General features: G+C 44.2%; 1 protein-coding gene across 1 annotated transcript in view; it reads right to left on the reverse strand.

Moving 5' to 3' along the window:
• The window catches only part of plxna2 (plexin A2), a gene marked incomplete at its 5' end in the record, with an annotated part of 145,346 nt that overhangs the window by 98,590 nt on the left and 24,792 nt on the right, over positions 1 to 21,964 (reverse strand). The window lies entirely within an intron of this gene.

Consider the following 21,964-nt stretch of genomic DNA (forward strand, 5'->3'; position numbering starts at 1 on the left):
CTGACAGCACCAAATAGCAGCTAGACACTCTATAAAACATCACAGAGGGGAAAGTCTAGGTCATATGTCTGTCAAAAGAAGACCAACTGGGAGGGCGGGAGGGTACGTGAGCAAATGTGCACACACACACACAGGCCTTTGTGTATGTATGTGTGTCAAACTGCTCCATGGTAAAGTCTGAGAAACGTGATGTAAGTTCACACACAGCCCCTGGAGCTTTGCCTTCAAAGCTCGATGGTTAGCTCAGTACACGACAGCAGGCGGCACATTTGAGGGGCAGAGCTCAAAAGTGGTTGAGCCTTCCACGGCTGACCTGCGTCTGACCTTGGCATGGCTGAACCAAACATGGAAAAGAAGACATATGGGAAAACCATATGTATGAGGGGAAAGGCAGGATGCGGGGGCCTTGCCAGTCTTCATCTGGTTACTGACACTGCAGGGTGACTGGAGACCTCAGCAAATATGCTCATCCATAAAGCATGTCAACGGCACACGGCCAGACCTGCGCTGCTCTGTTCACTGTTGTTTCCGTGTGGGCGTCGTGCATTTATGTGTGTGCACCCGTAGGAGCAGTGTGTAATGCTGTGATGTGTGTCCAAGCAGGCCGCCACTAGGGATCACAAGATAACCCGACCTTCCCCCTGCACGCCTGCAGTTCATCTGAATCAGATTGCTATCACGCAGTCTCTCACAACGGCCCAGGGACCTCTAAATTCACATTTGACCAGAAACACACACACACACACACACACACACACACACACACACACACACACACACAGCTGTTTCTAGAGCACGGGTCGGCAACCTTTTTGATATATGAAGTGCCATTTTAACATGTTCTTGTTAATCAGCGTTAATGTTAACATTAAGTTGAATAATGATACCTCATCAAATTGTTAATCTCCAACGGATCTGTGATTTCATTCCATCCATGTAGGCAACGTGCATAGCAACATTTTTAAAAAACATTTTTCTGCCATAATCAGGACAAGGCTGCTACCCTCATCTGAGTTGAAATCATTAACCCTACCAACCACCCATCACACATCATCTGCAACAGCAATAACCTGAAGAAAGTCTCGCAAAGAAGGAGTACGAGCCAATTAGAGGCAGTGTAGGGTGGGTCTTTGTGGAATTAGTCCTCGTTATCACTTAATCGCAAATGCATTTTATCAGCATCTTTTCTTTATTTTCTTGAACTGCTTATAGTTCCACCAGAGAAAATGGAATCAACAGAACCGATACTCAAGCACTCCAGAAGCCCTCACACTCTCCCATCGTGTACACACAAACACACATCCAGTTGCTTTTTTACATTAAGAAGCTGTTTTTTTCTATGGGAGCAAACTCTGTTACATTCACACACATATGCAGATGCAAACACACACCCACAGCATTGTAAGGAAGTGAAGAAATGTGTGTGTGGGTTGGATATGAGGGACCTTTGAGGGGCAGGCTCACCTCTGGGTGGGCGAATGAGACAACCACAAAAAAAAAGAGAGAGGAAAATTAAAACCTTGGGCAAGTAAATGGAAAATCCAAAATGATGATGTCTCCATCTCTTTACCACGCTCCCTCACTCACTCCCATGCTACCGTTCCACTCGCCTACATAATCTACCACCTGAGCTCTCAGGCCAAACATCCAGTTCCTCAGCGTCACTTTACTTCAGTCTTTAGCCCGCTCTCTCAGGTACTTAAACCTGTGCCCTGTCTGTCCCATTTCACCCTGCATTATTTATCAGGCTGGGTGAGAAGGCTGCTAACAGGTTGGATTCATACCCTCAAGCCCTTCTGACAATATCGCTGCGCCTCTATTTTAGGAGAATCCATCCACTGAAAGAAACCCTGGGTGCCCCAGAGACCCGTCCTCAGTCCCCCATTTCAACACAACAGCCATTAGCTGGTCTGCCTCTATCACCAGTGTCGGGGAGCTGCAACTGAGTAAAGTGAGGAAAGGGGGGAAAAGGTGAAGATGAATGAGAGAGTTGAAAAACATTCTACATGTACCTCAGGGGCACCGTGGCCTGTGTAGTTAATATTTGTGAAAAGAAAAAAAAAGTACCGTCCTGAATGTGAGATATTCACAATATTGGGTTAAGTGGGTTATGATATCCTTGACACAAACAAAACCAGACAGACACGCACAGAGCCATGATGAAAGAGGCCTGGAGAGCTGAGGACAGAAATAAATGTCCCCAAGCGCCACTGAGTAGGAGGACTTCCTTTAAATCCTGGAGCAAACGCAGAGTTGCCATATTTAGTTTTTCAAAATCCAAACCACTTTCACATAACTGTGGACCTCATTGTCTTGGTTGTAGTACAAATGTAAGGAATAAATCACCATTTTTCAGATGATACCTGTGACAAAGTGGGTGAGACCACACCATTTTTGCATTTCTCTCTTTCTTTTTGGTTTCGCCAAAGTTCCACCTTTATTCTGTAGCATTGCAGGCACAAGCTATAACGGGTTTGTTTTTGTGTACAGCATTATATTTTGCTACACTTATAATAACTCAAAACTCAGACAAGTATTGTTTAAAGGAACAGTGTATAGGATTTGGTGGCATCTAGTAGTGGTTGCAGATTGAAACCAACTCAAGACTGAATGTTTTGGTGTTGAAATCTAAATTTCTAAGACCTTTCTGTTATATATATATATTTGTGACAGGAAGTAAATTATGTTTAAAATTCCAATAGTTTACAACTCAAGACAGGGGGCAACTTTCCCAAGATGCCACATCCTGAAAAAAAAAAGAAAAAAAAAGGGAACTTTTGTGTTACTGTGTACGAACTTAATGTTGCAGCACCTAGTCAGGCATTAGCGGGTGGAAGCTTTGGCCAGCAGGGAAGCCATGGCAGCGGCATCAGAGGCCTCCCCTTGTGGCTACGAGGGCCTGTGCCAGCGGGGTGCTTTTGATCAGACCATGTAAGCACCCTGCAAAAACATTTGAAGATTGACCAAACTCCAATTCAAATTGCCCTTCTCCCTTGGTCTCACTGGTTTTGAACACTGTGCCAGACACAGGATTCCCAACCGTGGGAGTCTGTGTGAAGCAATTTGCTGAGTGAAAAGTGCTGAATAAATCCACGGTAAAGGTGCATCAAATGTGTATTTGCAGTGCATTGTGGATGCTGCTGCTCAGAGACAGAGGGAAAGGGAAAAAGCTCAAACTCCCTATAGACACCATTATGCTACATATGAAAAGTACCAAAATGATCCCTTTCCACACTGCATAATCCTACTGAATGAGAGGCCACTGAGATATAAAAATGAGTCTTTGAATTCAACTGCAGAAGCAAAACGGTGGGGGTGATGAACTGATATACTGGTTTGGTCTCTGTTTTACAGCTTGTCTCCAAGCGTTTATTTAGCATTAGCCACTCGATTTTTGAAGAATGTTTCTCCCTTAATGGCCACAGCTGCTGACAATTACCTGAGAGCTGCTTTCTTTTCAGTTTGGCAAAAAATGCTATTTTGTTACCTTAGCCTTGGGGGAGGTTAGTGTTTCTGAAACAGGACACACACACACACACACACACACACGCAATACATACACATCTGAGGGTGTATATTATTTTACTACACTTTCTGCTGGCAGAGCAGACTGTAACCCACGCATGGGTACCTCCACCAAGCCACAGTGTGCAACACACTCCAACACCTTGTCGTGTACAGGATAGGATTAAGTCAAATTGTAGGTCCTCCACCTACACCACGTACCAAAATAGTACACTGGGAGTTGATTTTAAGAAGATTATGCTTCCATGGCTAAAGCTCAGTAACACATTGTACCCAAAGGAAAGAAAGAGGGAGCGAGTGGAGGGTGAAAGTTGAACTCCCATTTGGCTACTCGCCAGCTATCTCCGGCATCTACGCTAATCCAGTTCAACAGTTTGAGATGTTTCTGGTTGATCCCACACACTGGATTAGATTCTGCAAAAGTACACCACCACCATCACTCTGTCTAAATACAACAACCCTTTACCACCGAGGCAACTCCACTGAGGAAATGGGAGCTTTGTAGTGAAGTGGGGTCACGCTGATTGAAAAAGACACAAGCCAGAGGGATCTGACAATGAGAATGATACACCGTATCCAATCAACTCCAAGGACCAATCTTAGCCTCAGTAAACGGTCTTGAATTGGATGTTGAGATCGGTCAGTACCTTGGGCCAGATGACAGGTGACAGACTGCTGACAGCGTTTTAAGAGCCAGTGAAGCTTGTCAGGAGGCATCTGTGATTTGAAAAGCTTTTGTGACAGCAGGGCACTCTCACCACATCCGCTTTGCATTGCAAGCACAACTTTGAGGAGGAAAAACAGACATTTTCCAATGCATACTTATTGAAATTTGTCATTTGCTGCAAAGTGAACATCCACCACTGTGTCACAGTACATCTGCACATATAGTATGCGAGTGTGGTTACTGCATGTTACATGGCGCCGTAAAAAAGACGGGTGGCACTAGGGTATGAGGTGTACTGACAGATTCATTATCAGTCCCCTTTAGAGATGGATGTATAATGTCCAGACTACGATGAAGTCAGTCCCTTTGGGGCATGAGTTGGAGCTGCATCAGGGTGAGTGGACTGGAAGTATGAGCCACCCTGGGGAGGGGGAGGGGGAGGGGGGGGGGGAGGGATTCATCACCAACACACCAAAAGTCAGACACCAGCCAGGCACACAAATTCCTTCGTATTACATGTGTTTAACAAGAGAATAGAGGCACATGAATGCCTGACTATACACTATAGGGCTGCATGATATTAGAACAATCCTAACCATATTGGTTGTGTTGATATGAATGGTGATGACACTGCAAGCACAGCCAGCACATGAGAGGATCCTCACACAACAACCTGCCGTGTCTGACTCACCCGTTGAGAAGTGTAAGTACAGATATGGTTCATTATAGAACTGTGGCGGGCTTACCTGCAGGTAATTCATGGGAAACACTGGACTCGTCGTGGAAAATGAGAACTGCTTTCCTTTGGTTGTCAAGCAGCAAACAACTAGTCGCCTGATGTTTGAGCTTATTTGCTCGCAGGAGATGCGATGCGACTATTGCGCATGCGCACATCGCAATGTAGATGCTGAAACGATATATCATGCAGCTCTACAACACACAAACGTGCCCAGCTCATGACGGAACATAAATGGGCATTCTCTTTTACACACACACACACGAACATGAATATAAATCAACTGTTGTATTTGACAGTTGGCAGAACACGGTGTACCGACCAGGCTCACTATCTTTATCTATTCGCGTGTCTGTCCTGGAAACTCAGCATGAAATTTCGCAGAGTGCTATTGTATTTCTTTACTTCAGGTGGAATGTCTATTCAGCTGCCTGTGTGTGTGTGTGTGTCTCCCTCTCTCTCCTTCTTTCCCCGCGCACTGGGAAAAAACATGGAGCCGCTCTCCGCCTCGATAACGCATCTAATCCATCACCAGTGTCAGGCTGAAGAATTCTGGTGTCAGTAGCGAGCGCCATGCAGAAATGTGCTGTGTGCGTTTGTGATGGCTCTCAACAGCCCAAGCACGCCGTCTCTTTTAAAGCCTATTGATTTGCCTCTGCGCTCCATGTGCAAAGCAGTTAACCCCCTCCTGTACAACATCTTTCCTCATTTGACTGGACAGAAATGCAAGTGACCAACAAATCACACATGATGAGCATTTCTTTTTTATCATCACCGATTGTGAATATCGAAAGAAAACATCCTATTAAACAGAATCCCAGCGAGTCTTAACAACCACTCTTACAACAGCCGTCTCTATAATAGCTCCATCCAACAATTCCATTTTAGCTCTGTATTGTTGCCATTTCTCTCGGTCACATAACTCACAACCCTAAACATGATTACATCTCCCCCCCCCGTACCCAAATAGAAACCAGAAACCACCACATGCATTTGGGGTCTGTGGTAGGATGAGATCAGGCCTCAACTCTAATCAACCCAAACACACATATTAAGCACAGCGGCACAATGCAAGGCCTATATTTAGCTCCGCATTAAAACACTGAACAGGGGCCAGCTCGCCAGTGATGGATGCAGGCCAAGAAGGTTCAGAGAGAGCAAAAGCAGAGGGATGCGGTGGGAGGGACTTTCTGCTGAGCCCTCAAAAAAACGGAGGTTGGCCAGAACGGAGAAAGCAACTCTTTCTACTCAACTGGCTCTCAAAACATTGAGAGAATAATGGTTTGCATACACAAACTAAATAGCTGACACCACAATAAGTTTTCCTTGATTAGCTGACGCAACAGAAGAAAGAGACGGATAGCGCAGAGGGAGCTACCGGCGAGAGAGATGAGGTGGATTAAACACATAGAGAATGAAAAGGAAAGGATGTTTTCGAGGAATGCAAAGTGGCAGTCTAAAGGGGAGGTGAGGAAAATGACTCAGCACTGTGGCTACTCCCAACAGAGAAACAGCAGCATTCACACTTCAACCGTGATGACGACGACTTAGCCCTGGTTCAGTGTGAATGTACAGACACCTTCACAATACATGATATCAAGTCACAACACCTGCATTAAGAAGCCCACTGACACACATGCTCTCACGGTTACACAAAATAATAATCATATTTGATGGCGTCATTATCATTTTAAAACGATCAAGTATGGCAATAAGAAAGTTTCAGACACATTCATATTTAAATCGTTTTTTTATTGTCTCCTGGGCTGCCTGCCTGCACATACCGAGGCGGTTGCTATGGAACGTGAACTAACAGCTAGCATGTTCCTCAGCCTAGCGTCACATTGAGTTCATTATTTGGCTATTTATTTACATAATTTGTTTGTTGGTATTTATTGTGGACTGACCGAACAACTGTCCAGCATCCGTAAGGTAGCTTTGAAAACTGCTCGCACCAGGCTTGCCTTTTATTTGTGAGGCGGAGGTGAGTTGCTTATTAACGTGTCGAGGCTTGTTGCTCCACTTCCTCTGGTCCAGGAGTTTTGGTTGCCAATAGCTCTGGAGAGAGGGTTTCACACTCTTGTGTCAAAAGCTGCATCAGATATTCTGAACCATGGTGATGCAGAGGCAGTAGATCGTATATTTTTGCTCTGTTCCTGCTTGTATTGGCATATTCTGGCAAGATTGTGGAACCTCGTCTTCAAGTAGAGTTGCATGTCGTTTGTTACTTTGTAGCAGTGGTATGTCACTGCAAATCATATTGCAAAAAACATCACCGAACAAAAGCCTGACTTCTAATAAAAGGAACATTCTCTTCAAAATGATTTTTCAAAAGAGAGGCTGCACTTATTTTATGTGAGTAAATAAGAAAGGGACAAAGCAATAACACAACTATTACAAGCAGCACACACGGCTGATGCACTGATGGTTGGACAAAAGCTATTACAGCGACGTCAAACAGTCTGAACCAGAAAAAAAAAAGAAGATCCCACCTCCTGTTTTCTCCCTCGGCATACTTCAAAGTAGATCACAAAGATATGCAAATCAAAAAAAAGTAGCTAAGAAAAGGTGAGGGCGAGGGGCGAATTAGCTGAAATTGTTTCAATTTCTCCCACTAGATTTGTGAGATTTAAATGTGGGACAAGATTGGCAGGTAGAAGTGAGATACTAGGAAATTATCGCCAGCGGGATCCGCGCAGCAAATGAGAATAAAAGCACTTCAATCAACCCACCTTTTACACCTGTGATGTGTGCGAGTTTGAAGAACCTCCCTATATATGTTTCATGCTGGGGTTGATGAGGGATGTATTATATCGCTATGAGGCTACACAAAAAAGTGGGCCCTCTTTGACATGTTTTAGACATATTACTGATACGCATGTGGCATGTAATGAGACATGAGCGTGAGGAGAAGCAAAGGACTCAAAGAGAATTGGAGAAATGTTAAGGTAGAATGAAGGGAAATTGAGTTGTAAGCATATATAATAATAGAAAGACTGATACGTAGTCAAGAGAAAGATTATACAAGATTATATTGAAGTGTGACGCGCAAGATCCATATTTTTGTTTGCTTTTAGCGCCACCCTTGATTAGTCAGTAAATCATTGCAGCTTGTTTTGTATTGTGCACAGCTTACTGCAAGTTATTTTTCCTTGATTTTTATCGAAATTGCTTTTAAATCTTCATTAAAATCCAGTTACCATAAAAGCTTAAATTTGTTGCAAACTTAATTATTGTCTTTGTAAAGCACGTTGGTCGATGTTTTTCCTCATATAAAAACCTACGTCTGCCCAGGAGTTTATCAATCAATCAGAATAATGATCACTGAAATTATCATTTATCAATGAACACGTCAAATTAGTTTAGCAGAGTGATGCTGATGTAAGAAGCCAGTGCAGAGATGCCGAAGTGGTTACGTGAGGAGGCACCATTTCTTCTTTAAATGGTATTCGGCCAACACCATAACATCAACATCATACCACATATAGCACCATAGAGCCAGAAACCCTTTCACCTCCTCTTACCTCCAACCTACAAAGTCCCCAGCAGCTATTGGATAGTTAGAGCTCCTCTTGTAGGCCACAAAGACACAAGGCTAAGATGGACACCACACTGTGGACCTTTAACCTCTGTTGGTCACCAGACACATAGTAAGAGTGTGTGTGTGTGTGTGGGGGGGGGGGGGGGGGGGGGATAAGAAACTGGGATGAACTATGAGGGACAGGGGTTATCCAATCAGTCCTTTGCAGAAGACAGTGATGGAACTGATGAGTTGGGGGTGGGGGTGAATTGTCTGACCCCATTCAACATGTTCACAAGAAAAGCAGGCCAGGACCCCTGCGCTGGACAAGGGTTGCCATGGTAACCCCTCTCTTTGGGCACGAGATCAGCAGGGAATCAACTGTTTGTGTTTGTGTGAATGAACTGTATGTGCGCGTGTGTGGATATAAAAATACCCTGTTATGTCATTCCTATTGTTCTTCAGCTCAGAATGAACTGGTTACGAGAGTGTGCTGCTCATTTTTAGTCTTTGTCCTTCAAGGGACTTTTTTTTGGTTGGCTGGATTTCAGTGCCCCCCTAAGTCTCAGAAACAATTTTTTGCCTTGATTCTGTTGGACCAGACGACTCTAGCCACATAAGCGGTGCCCAGCTGCATCCAGATCCATTTTCTACCATTTTGAATTGTGTCCAAATATTTCTGTTCACTGCTACTCCTACGCATTTTGAGCAATCATCACTGAATTTGGTACAGAACATCACTGGACCAAGACGGGAAAAGTTGTATTTTGAATTTGTGATGTTGCATACAGTTTTGCAACAGCTGGGCCTCATATGCTGTTGGCAGGGCTTTTATTATAGATACAAGTATATCTCCTGAATGTCATTGCAACCACATTTGGTAGAGAAATTTGGTGCCATTTGGCCAATAGGTGGCGCAGTAGCAGAATCATCGAACTATAAATCTAGGAATCTCTATTTCTGACTGTGTGTCTTTCTTTCTTCGCATATGTTGAGTAAAGTCCATCTGATCTGCACACTTGGTGGGTGCATTGTAGGGGTCCCACTCCCAAGGATGTGCAGTGTTGAAGTTCGAAAACACAAGACACATTCAATATTAAACACGTCGTCCGCAGCAGGCCTTTACAGGCCGCAGCTCATTGATTGCAGTTCACTTTCGCTGCTGGAAGCTGAATATACTAAAGTTACAACCAAAGGCTTCTTCACTTCTCTGGAATCAACAAGCCATGAGAGGTTCTCGCAAGCTACACTTCCGGGGGAAACCGATCAACTAGGAGCCGTACACAAATACAAATATAACATGTGAAATTCTTATTTCTTTTTCAATAAACGATTAAAAAGAAATACGTAGTGACATCGTGCTTGCATATTCCACATCTTTAATTATACGAATTACACTTGTAACTTTTGAAATGACATACTTTCTCAGCTGTCCCCTACCTGTTAAACTACCTGTAACATCAGTAAAAAAAACTACAAGGTGATGAAATAGCCTCCTTAATACTGCAACCTGCAACAATTTTATGCACATTTCTGACTTTTACTACGAGCAAAACAAACAAAATCACACACAAGGGCCTCTATTGACGTTGTACACTGCAGCTTCACATTATACATGCAAAACACAAACTTGCCGGCGTCTTCATGTCGACCGGGGGATCAGAGATACTCATCAGTGGAGACATGTGTTGGTGACAGAGTATCTTCCTTTATCCCACACACACTCACACACACACACACACACACACACACACTCACCCATCCTCTCTCATCCCCTCATAACTCATACACATGCTCTGAAGAGGCAGGAGAGGAAAGTGCTGTGTATGCAGAATAGACGAGCGGCATACACCCGGGTCAGAGTAAGTTGAAAAAGAAGGACGGAGACAAAGAAGGTAGAGAGAATTGTGTGCGTGTGTGCACCTGCCTTTGTGTGCGATGCCGGCACATTTTGTAGTCTATGAATCTAAAGCTCTAAAATTGCCGACCAATCTTGCGTCAGGATTTAATGCCTGCTTTTCACAAGAAGGAATAGACCAGCCAGTTAGAGTATGCTAATTCAGTGGCACTAAATGCACTGCTTTAAATGTCAACCTTCCATTATTACACACACTCCGCCTGCCTCAGGACCAGCGCCGAATCATAAACACACACACACAGACGCACAGCACATTTGCACACACACGTACACAAATCAGGCCCTTGCAAGGGCACAAGGGATATGAAGACTTATAGATCACAACCACTTTACAAAAATCAATAACTAAATGAAAAAAGGGCATTTGCTAAAGAAGGTGCATTATTACTGCAGCTTTTAAGGTACATAATGCAGGATTGGGAGCATTTCGATTGCCTCTCAACTGCTCTCAACATGGCGCCGTCTGAGCCGGCAGCTCGTAGGTAATGGCGCTAACAACGCTAACAGTGCAAACTAAGGCAAACGTGCTGACACAGCTTGCAGTGTTTACCTGAGGGAGCACCAGAGGATGGGTGCCACGCTTCACAGACGGCGCTGTTGGTCGAGGACGGTGCATGGTGTCATGAGCTAGCCAGTGGGGCACTCTCACATGCATGGATATGACCTAAAGTACGCACGGTCGGCTTGGATAACCACACACACACACAGAGGTAGAGCATCTTCATTCTCTGCTCAGTTACACATTGCTCCACTATTTCTTTACATAGATATTAGTTGTTTGCGTCTATATTAACGCACTAATTGTTGCATGTTGCTATTTTAATCGATTTGAAAGGACAACGAGAGAGGAATAGAAAGATTTAAAGTGCGGGCGAGAGAAAGACAAGAACTAGACAGACACAGGTGTTGAGAGACAGAAGATAAGAACACAAGTCAAAATGATACAGTTCAAATTAGAGCCAGAGTATAGCTACAGCAAGCAGAAAGCAATCAGCTTGCAAACAGCCAGCAAGAAGCCCAGCACTCCTCCCCAACCAATGGTGACAGCACCATTAATTCTATTAACCCTATTAGTATTCCATCCTCATCGCCTCGCTGGGTCAATACACACCTCCATCACACCGCAAAGCTTTTGCTTCCCTCGTCCGTATGCAAAGGGAGCGGGGAGCAGTGGAGGGTTTGGTGGATGGGTGGATAAATAGGAGCCCAGACAGTGGCACTTGGCCTGCTCATGGTGCAGACATTGATGACCAGCCTGCTCTGTGACACCATCTGTGTCTATGACACTTACGCTGGCAGACACACAGTGCCGTGTGGTAATCAAGTAGGGACCGAGGAAGTGCAGAAATGGATACATGCCCTCCAATTTGTCTGCAAGTCACATTTGGGAAATGGGTAAACAGCAGGGGAAACATCAGGTTTAGGCACACCAGCACTTTTGGAAGCAGTGGCTAATAAAAATAGAATTCATTTTAAAGCCTATGCAGCACATTTCTAAATGAAAAGCAATCCATTCATTCACATACAAATTGAGATATTAATTTCCCCCAAATAATACAATTATTCTGTTGGTTAATATATTTATATTCAATCAAGAACTAATCTGAATCCAGGCTTCCTAATAAATGCATTAAGATGCCAATTTATTTTGGAAAAAATAATCGCCACAAACCATTACTGTGAAATAGTGCTCTAGTGAAGAGTTAGACGATATAAAACACAAAAAACACCCCACCTGTCATATGTATATTTCTTTCTCTAAATGTATCAATCAACCCATTTTGATTAATTTAAAAAAAATTCCTTTTGTCCAAATATTTCTTTATTTTTGTGAGCTGTATTTTTGAGGTAATATTGTCATGTCATCATATTGTCATGTTTGTGAGGTGTATCTTTACCTATAGTAAATATAAAAAAAGTTAAGAATTGAATTCATGAGCAAAAGAAAAATGCCCAACTTAGATTCAACGTAAATGGCATGTGAGTGTTGCATTAAAATACACTTGAAAACAAATCGAAACCTATCCGTTTAAAGCGACATACTGGAGACACTCTTGGGAGATGCAGGGAAATTGTATGAGCCATTATCCTATAATTGCAGAAACCTTGTCTGCTGCTCACAGAGAACACAGCGAATGCAAATTCTGATGAACGGAAGAAATAAGCAACATAAAGGGACAACAGGCACTCTAGTGCACATGTGTCAAACTCAAGGCCCGCGGGCCGAATCCGGCCCGCCACGTCATTTTATGTGGCCCGCGAATCCGCCAGCAAGAAAAAAAAAAAAAGAAAAGAAATTTATTCTTTTTTTTTTTTTTAAGAAAAATTATTAAAAGTTAGACTTGAAAATAAAAGTATCCCCATGGTCGAAATTATGAGATAAAAGTTGAAATTATGAGATAGCATGTTGTCTGTGTACTGACATTAAAACTATCACAACAGGTGGACAGGAGAGGCAACAGCCCGTAAAGCGGTTTTCCAACGATTGAAAAAGATCGACAAATAATCCCAAAATGTCCACGAAGAGAACAATTGATGCAGAGGGAAGAAAATGTAATGAAAGATGGTAAAGCGAATACATGTTTGTGCTTCAAGGAGAACAACGTGTCTGTCTTCTGTGTTATGAGGCGTGTCGGTGATGAAGGATACAATTCACATCGGCATTTTGACACCAAACACGGAGCTAAATTTAGCCTCCAAGAAAAACATCAAACTGTCCAAGAATTAAAAGGCAGACTGCAATCACAGCAGAATATATTTACAAGAGCTACAATATTTGTACACTTGAATAAACAACAATCAAATGCAGAGAGAGTTATTTCCCAATATGTTCGGGAGAAGTTAGTTTTACAGTCTTACATTTACAACCGGCCCTTTGAGGGCGACCGTGATGCTGATGTGGCCCAGAGTGAAAATGAGTTTGACACCCCTGCTCTAGTGCAACTCTACTTGTTTCTAATTTTAACAATGGACCAAACAGGATGGCCTAGCCTTAAAGCTGCTCCGGTGGCGAAATACAGTTGGAGCAGAACACGGGGAAATGAGTTGAGGTGGCAGCCTGAAGACAGCCCTCTCCTCCCATCTTGTTCCCCTCTCCTCCCCAACTGCCTCCAGCTCAGGGTGGGTGAGTGAGGTTGCCAACAGACACTACCGTACCAAGTATGTAGGACAGCGCCATTAGGGCATTAGTGCCGGTCAGCAGCCAGCCAGTTTGTGTGTGTTAGTGTGCGTAGTGTGTGCAGCGAAGAAATTGGTGATGTACAAGAACACCCTGAAGGAGGAAACGCAATCTGATGCTGTGCTTGATAGGTGCATATTCGAAGGATTTCAAAATTAGAAATCGAGTTACTGCACCTTGGGGTGTATTAGCATGTACATGTGCAATACTTTAACGTGGATTATGAGTTTGCCTGCACGTGCTTAGGCTGTACACCCATGTGTGTATAAATGGGTGTCCATTCGTTATCCGGCAAGGCACATAATCGCAAGGAATTAATCCAACAAACTCCCCCACCCCTTATTCTTTTCCTACTTCCACACACTCTACACTCTAGCCTTGAGCTACATTGAGTGAAAGTATAAAGGGCTGTGACAGCTCTGCCTCTCCTCCACATATATAGTGTAGCTACACCACCGAGGGGCTATAGCTGCTGTGTCTAGAACTGAGAAAGGGAGCAAGCATGATCTTTCCTGCTGTCTGGCCTGACTGATTCATGCCCATAGTACCTGCGGGATTTGCTATTTCCTCTGCATAAATCCACTTTTGTGAGGTAATGTCTAGCATTAGCAGCCATGGAGGGGGTTTTGTCACTCTAAACATCTGGTGCCAGAAAAACATACAAGACTACCGTGAAATCCAAAAAGGAGGCCTGTTACATACTGTCGTTTTCGCTTACTCTATTACGACTCCGCTGGATTTAGGATGATGTCATTCTCCTTAGAGGAAACGTTCATCTACTTTCACACATAAATGCTTTGAAATTCAAATTTCAATGTTGAATGTAATTGGTCCCTTGATTTGAATGTAGCATTCAAATATGAACTAACCATGCAGATTAGGTGCAGTGTCCTTTTTGGGCTTTAAACAGTTAAAGAAACAAAATCTGTAAGACCCACATCAGACGATACTTGCTTTCTCCATTTTCTCTTTTTCATGAGCTGACCACAGACTCCGGCCAGACGGCTCCATGTTTTGGTACCTCGGGTTCAAATCCCCCCATAACTCTCTCTGGCTTCCTGTTATCCCACAACTGGGCTTTTGGTCTCTTTCTGGAAAAACACATCTCTTTTCTTTTCCCTTTTTCCTCCCCGTCTCCCCTCCTTGTTCTTCTTACCGTAAAAACCACATAAATGTTTGGGTCAACACAAACCTAGAGGCTGGTTTTTCCATCTTCACAGGACAGGGGAGGGGGTATGGGAAAAGTGGAGGCCTTGTGGGAAGGATTCATGGCACGGTGATATAATGCCTCTACATTTCTCCCCCCCTGACCGCTGCTTACACTCTCTTTGTTCCCCTGCAACAAGAGGCAAAATAACAGTGTCCATATGTGGGGAGTGATGACGAGGAAAACCAAGAGGAGGGAGGAGGAGAAATGGGCTGTTTGGTTGGTTAACGGTTTTTGGCAGACCAGGGGAGGTATTTTCTCCGTCTTAAGAGAGGGCAGACAGCGGATACCCCTTTGAGACACACACAGACACAAACCCTCCCTGAAGAGATTGTTGAAAAGGAGAGGTCAAAGTGCATTTAAAAAAAACGAGGACAACAGTTATGCACATGATTCACTGTCTCACCTATAGCGTGGAGTGAGCGTGTAGAGAGAGATGGAAAACTGCAGATGGAAAGAGGAACAGTGTACTCATCACACACTGCTGTGGTAAAATATACAGGCCAGAAGAAAAACGTGTTAGGATCAGTTTCGACTGGGTAGAGAATTTACGGCTGTACCTGAGAGGGGTAAGAAAAACAATCTGGGATCTGTGCTGTCTGAAGAGCAGAACGTTTTAGCACCGTGTACATGAACTATGTTAGGTTGAGAGTTCAATATGCAAACAGAAGCACCAGTCATTTTAGTTTGGTTATTTTACATGATGGACAGAAAAAAAGGTTTACGCTTTGTTCACTCTTAGAAGTAAAGGTCCTAACCAAAAGCATAGGTTGTTAAGCTTGTCATCATATTAGATCTCTTTTTGGTTCCTGGTAGTACTTTAATACAAAAGTTCCACTAGAACCCAATGTAAAGGGTTATACCTAGAACGTGATAGGTTCCACCCAGAATCCTTCCTGGAGGTTCTATCCAGAACCCTTCCAGGGGTGCTGGCAAGAACCCATCCAGAGGGGTCTACCAAGAATCTTTTATCTTCCAATATTTTAACTCTCTTAAAACCACCGAGGAGGTTCTACTGAGAACACTTTCATATTTAAAGGCTTTTATATAGAAACCTAAAGGGCCGGCGCTAATGTGGTGCAGCCAACCCACAACAATCATGGTTCACAATCACAGTTTTTTGGGGTGTGTGGGTTGGAAAGATTGTTAACACCCACGCGCTTTTAACAATCCTTGAAGAAATATTTCTTCCAAAAAAAAAAAACCCTTTGACGAACAAAGAACCTTTGAAAAACCCTTTCTTCAAAACCAGTTCCTCAGGTTAGAACCTCAGCACTTAAGGAAGAACCCATTTGTTTCCAAGAGGTTTCTAAGAGTTTGGGACACCAATCCTATTGGTCATGGGCGTTGATGCAGAGCCGCAGATGTCATATGTTCTTTCATGTAGGTGTAAAGCTACTAGGGTTGGGGGGGGGTCGCTTGAGGTCAAAGGTCACTAAATCCCGCCATAAGCTATCTCATGTGAGAAGGAAATGGAGTGTGCAGGAGGGTCAAGAGGAAACATTAATGGGGCGGCCATCGTATCATGAACTATTTCCTGGTGGATATGAAGTTAATCCCTCAGATTTAGTTTACAGTGTGTCTTTAACCAGATTACCTCACTAGAATCGGCTAAACATCACTGCAAAGAAATCAGTTTGGTGTCTAGCCATAATAGTTTCATGACATCAACCAATCCTGTGATTCTCTATAAATTACAGTCTAATCGACAGTATATACGTAGGTCCCAGACATCAGCAAAGCCAGGATCACCTACTGTAATCCTCTGGGTGCAGCACAATAGGGAGTCATAATCTCAATTCCTTACAAAGGCATGGAGCCTGTGCAGAGCAGATGATGAGTGTGTGTGTGTGTGTGTGTGTGTGTGTGTGTGTGTGTGTGTGTGTGTGTGTGTGTGTGTGTGTGTGTGTGTGTGTGTGTGTGTGTGTGTGTGTGTGAATGTTCTACATGCATAAATGGTTTTCAGTCTCGTTGGTGTCTCTTGGTCTGTGCCCCTCTCCTGAACACGTGTGTCAGGGTTTGGGGCTAGGGGGTGTTGAGGCCAGCCAGCGTTAAGGGGGTTTATGGATGGGTGTGAGGAATGCAGAGTCCTGAGGGCAATAACTGAGATGAACTGGGGTGAACAGACAGGCAGAGATATAGAAAGACGGGAACCCCCCCCCCCCCCCCCCCACCCCACCCAGAGCGCTCCCCATATGACCCCCTTGAAACACCTCATCTGTCTGCCTCACACTTTCCATTTATTTATTCTTCGCTTCTCTTAATGCTTGGCTAATGCCAGCCAAAAGGCAAATGACTATAAATGGTGCATTCCTCTGCCATCCCAATGTGTGTGCCTGAGTGTGTGTACCTGCACATGTCTGCACTTGTGTCTGTGTGTGCTCATGTAAGGGATCTGAATGGCATGCATGCTTACTGATGCTGGCTGATGCTAGGAGTCTGGAGCAGATGGGGGGGGGGGGGGGGTAGAGGGTGAGGAGGGCTAGAAAAGAGCGTCACACATCAGCAGTTGCGTGAAGGCCTGCCGTCCCTACTTCCTGCCAGAGATCGTCTGAAGGGAGGCCCTCCATAATTCAATAACAATAATCCCCAATGAAGGCCCAATAAAGCAGGCCGCTGTGGGACGGAACTAACTGGCCGTGCGCCTCCTCCTTCCCTAAACCATCCGTCCATCACTGATTGGAGAGAGGGGCTGGGATGGCGAAATGGGGGAAGTGCGGTGGGAGTCTGGGGAAAAGGCCCAGCTGACATGCCGCCTGCAGCCAGAAGCCAGGCAGCCAGAGATCCTGTCTATCCCTCCCTCCCTCCTCTCTAACCTAGCCACCCTCCCTCCTGTCGATCCACCTCACCCCGGTCCGTCCCCCTTCCGAGCAGGAGACAGATCTGCAGCTGCCTCCTATGGTTCCCCGGATGACTGAGCGGCTATGACCGCTGGCTTGGCCTGCAACCCACCGCATAGAAACACAAAATAAATCACATACACAACACACACAGACACAGTCAGTGGACACACAGGCTGGGGTATAGAGAAGCGCATCTCCATAGGGGTCACCTATCGATCATGTTTTGGTTGAATCAATCACCTGTCCTTTAATGCAGCGTGACGCCAATTGACCTCTGGAATCCATACCATTATTTTTAATGACGGTCATGTTCCACACATCCATGACCCGTCCCTCTTATAGTCCTACAATACTTCACCTAAAGTGATGAACTCACTGTGGAAAGAAGATACCGCTTCATTATAATGATTATATCACAAGGTCACAAAATGTGTTTTTGCAGCTGACTGCATCAGTGCCTACATGTACGATGTGGGCATGTGTGTGAGTCAACCAGTGTCTGGGCAAGCCCTTCAGAGTCACTCAACAATGACAATACAGTAAGTGGCTTAGATCAGACCAAATTGGCTCGGATGCCTTGATAAGACCTGGAGATGCAACACAGCAAACAACAAACAGTAACTGAGGTATAAGAATGTACTAATTAAAGTGAATTAAAGCATGGGACTTTACCATCTGTGTTACGCCTGTGGTCTTTCAGAGGCAGCTAATTTATATAATTCATGCACAGTGTGTGTGTGTGTGTGTGTGTGTGCCAAGACATACAGTGTAACTGGAAAATGTATTACTATTTCAATCAGGAGACAATAAATCATTACATGATGCACAATGAAGTAGAATCTGAAGCGTATTTGGCGATAAGACCTTATGGTGACGTAGTATATTGAAGGGGTAGAGCGGGGTGGAGACTACCACTACAAAAGAGGAACAATGTCTGTCTTGTTTAGTTTCTTCAACCGACATGTGCATAAAGCACACTAAATGATTTCATTAACTGTCACAAGTGATTTGTTTCTACAGCCCGGGACAGCTGTCTTTCATGAATTAAACAAGAACTTTGGTATTTGCCTCTGACAGGCCGCGGTTCACTCTTAGCTGGTCGTCTCAGGAAAGGCAGACATCATTTTAAATCACCAACATATTTCAAAATTCATGTGATGAAACAAATACGGAGATGCAGTCTCTGAGGCCACAACTGGTGTACGTGTCTTTATATCCTTTCTGTGTGTCACTGCATGTGTGCATGTGCAGCATGTTTGCATCCACAGCCATACATCTGCATGTAGGTGTGTGTGTGTGTATGTGTATGTGCATTCCCATGTGTGTCAGTAGGGCTCTGCCTGTTGACAGATGAGAGCTGTGCTGTGAGGGGTCTCCGAGAGGCCTGACAGATCTGTGACAGAGTGTTGCTGAGGAGTGGGGCCTTCATGTTAATCCACCCTCATACATGTTAACTACACTTGGATAGTCCCATGCTGAGCTGCTTTAAGACAGCCTGGTACGGTTCGACAAGGCCCCCAAACTGCCACGTGAGCCCCAAAACAAGCCTGCCGGAGCCAAAACAGACCTCTTCGTCACATAACGCCACAAAAATTTGCAAACACAGGCATGCACGCTATAGCTAGCAATCACTTACACAAGTGAAAGCCAAAGCAAGGCTGTCAATAAGCAAACAGACTGTCGGCTGAAAATACAAGCAGACAGAGCTAACAAAGCAGTTGGGGGGGGGGGGGAGGAGCACAGCTTAGTTAAGCTGTCTGAAATAAGCAGTTGATTTCATGATGTGGAGGACATGAGCTAAGACTGTGCGAGATAAAAGACACAGCGTGCAGTCACTTTGTTTTTTTGTTTTGACTTGGAAGCTCATAAAAAAGGACCATTCTGGCCAGTCTAATCTGGCCATTCTAATCCAGTCAAAGCTCAATGAAGTAGCTGTGAATGTAGAGTATAAGGGGGTAGCTCTGCGATTGGTCACAGCTGGCATATTTGGTTGGTGAGGACACTTCCTCTGTTGTGGGTTTTGTAGAGAATGGAGTAGAGTGTGAGGTGCTGGCCAAATGGGCACCTCATTTGGCACCAAAACCCACTCTATTTCAACATAATCTTGTGCCAGAAGTAAAAGGGAAGCCGAAACATCTTCATTCGACTGGTCCCTTTTTAGTGTCGCTTCATTACTTTCTTCAGAGTAAATATTGAGAACAGGAGGGCCAACAATGATTAATTTCTCCGACTGTGCTGTACCACACAGCAGGGTCAAAAGAACTGAAACGCGTCTTAAACAAAACCGACAGCACATGAGGTTTTAAAAGGCACAGACATCCAGAGAGTTCCCAGTGAACCTCAACAAGGTCTGAACCAGAGCACACTGGAGTACAGTCTAATCCACTTGTTGTGGGGACCTGTAATGCTGTCTGATACCCGTTAAGAGTGCAGACACGCTGAGGCCTCTTCGCTTTGCCCGAGGTCACGTCTCCAAGCGAACGGTACGATAACTCATGAGTTATGAGTCACAGACAGCCGACCGTCTAACATTGTAAACACAGGATATGGTGGTTGAGGTGAATCAGTTCTCACACACAAGCACTTACACGCAGGAGTCAATTAGTGAAAGGAAGACAAGGGGGGGATCAGACAGTAAGAACAGGCCCTGGGCTGTTTTTACACCGGAGCCACCAGATAACTGACTGCACCAAGCTGACGCAAGCTTCCATGAACGGGAAGGGAGGAAGACAAACTTGACTGTACATGGCCATGCAATGAAATGTTCACACTTTCTATAACGGCCGTGTCTGTAATGCATTATAAAAATACTAATAATGCATTATAAACTGCTTATAGCACTGCACAGCTATAAACATGCATACATATTCATAATGATTCATAACAATAATCACATCATATATATATATGTATTATAACTTATAAGGTCAAGTATCATAATACTTCATAATTGCTGGTCAATTCAAGTAAAGTGAAACAATATTATGGAAGAAGAACACACAAAACGTACTTAAAGCAAACAATAAGCCACTTAGAGTGACTGTGTTCTGATTATTGTTATAAAGCTTTAAGGATGTGTGTGTGTGCTTATAACTTATACAGTGCTATAAGCAGATTATAACTCATAATAAGTATGTTTCCAATGCATTATAGACATTGGAATCATAGAAAGTGTTTCCAAAATGATTATTAAGCTTGTTGTGTACTTTAAATGTTCTCTAGCTGCATTTTTAATCAATCTCATCTCTTAACGCTTTTTTGACTGTAATGTAAGTTCTTACAGGCCTTATCAATTAGAAAACATGGCCAGAACAAAGACCTTGGGATGTGCCTGGGCCTGGGGCATGTGTGTGTGTGAGTGACACTGTACAGCCACTGTGCTCCCACGCCTACTAAACAAACACATCTCATATTGCGGGTGCTTATGTCAGTCAACAGCAGCAGACAGAGAGAGCTGGATGCAGCTGCCACAGTATGGGAGGCCCGGCTTGTGAGTTGATATTTTAATTGCATCTTTGCTGTTTGCATGTCATTTCGCTGCCATTACGTTTGTGCCTGAAGAACAGGGAAATGTCAGGCAGCTAGAGAGAAGAGGAAGGATTGTGTTGAGTCTGTCCCGCATCAACATCACACAACAACCCTCCAATCAACCAAAGAAGTGGCATAATGAAGATGTTAGTTTGTGGAGCAGTGCACACAGGTGTGTGTCTCTGCCTGTGTGTGTGCGTGTGTGTGTCAACACAAATGCATGTTTGTCTTTTTAGAAGGAATGAAAGGCAGACTTAAACCGCTGTTACACTGTAACAATAGGGCCAATCAGTCTCCTGGATCAGCCCTGATTAAAAGATGAGCTCACTGTAGGCGAGTACATATCTGTGATGTCTCACCAAGGGTACAACGAATAGCAGCCATTGAAAGATCCGACGCTCTTGTCAATCGCTGCTTCAAAGACAGACTGGCTGAACACTCGTGTTAAAACGGCGCAGAGAGCAAGAGAAAAAGGATCCATTTCACAAAAACAATGCGAGTGTTCCAACTTGATAGCCTTGATAGGCACGAGTGGAACGACAACTGGAAAAGTAAGACAGCGCTATTCTAATTACCCTCTGCGGAGTGAAGCGAGAGAAAGGCCGAGAAGCAGGCTAATGAGCTAGTTAAGGTGGCAGTAAATGTCATTCCTCCTCTGGCAGGCCCCAGGCTACAGGCCATTACCTGGACATGGACGCACATCGCTTGCGTCAGCAGTCGCTGTGCTGTACAGTCCAGCATTCATGCATACACACAGAAAGAGAAAGAGAGGCGTACACATCCTGTAACACGCATTACATTCAAAGTCTAAGTGGATCACGTTGAGGAAGAAGTGCGTGAGC

The sequence above is a fragment of the Melanostigma gelatinosum genome, assembly GCF_949748355.1.
Source record: "Melanostigma gelatinosum genome assembly, chromosome: 8".
Classification (NCBI taxonomy): Eukaryota; Metazoa; Chordata; class Actinopteri; order Perciformes; family Zoarcidae; genus Melanostigma; species Melanostigma gelatinosum.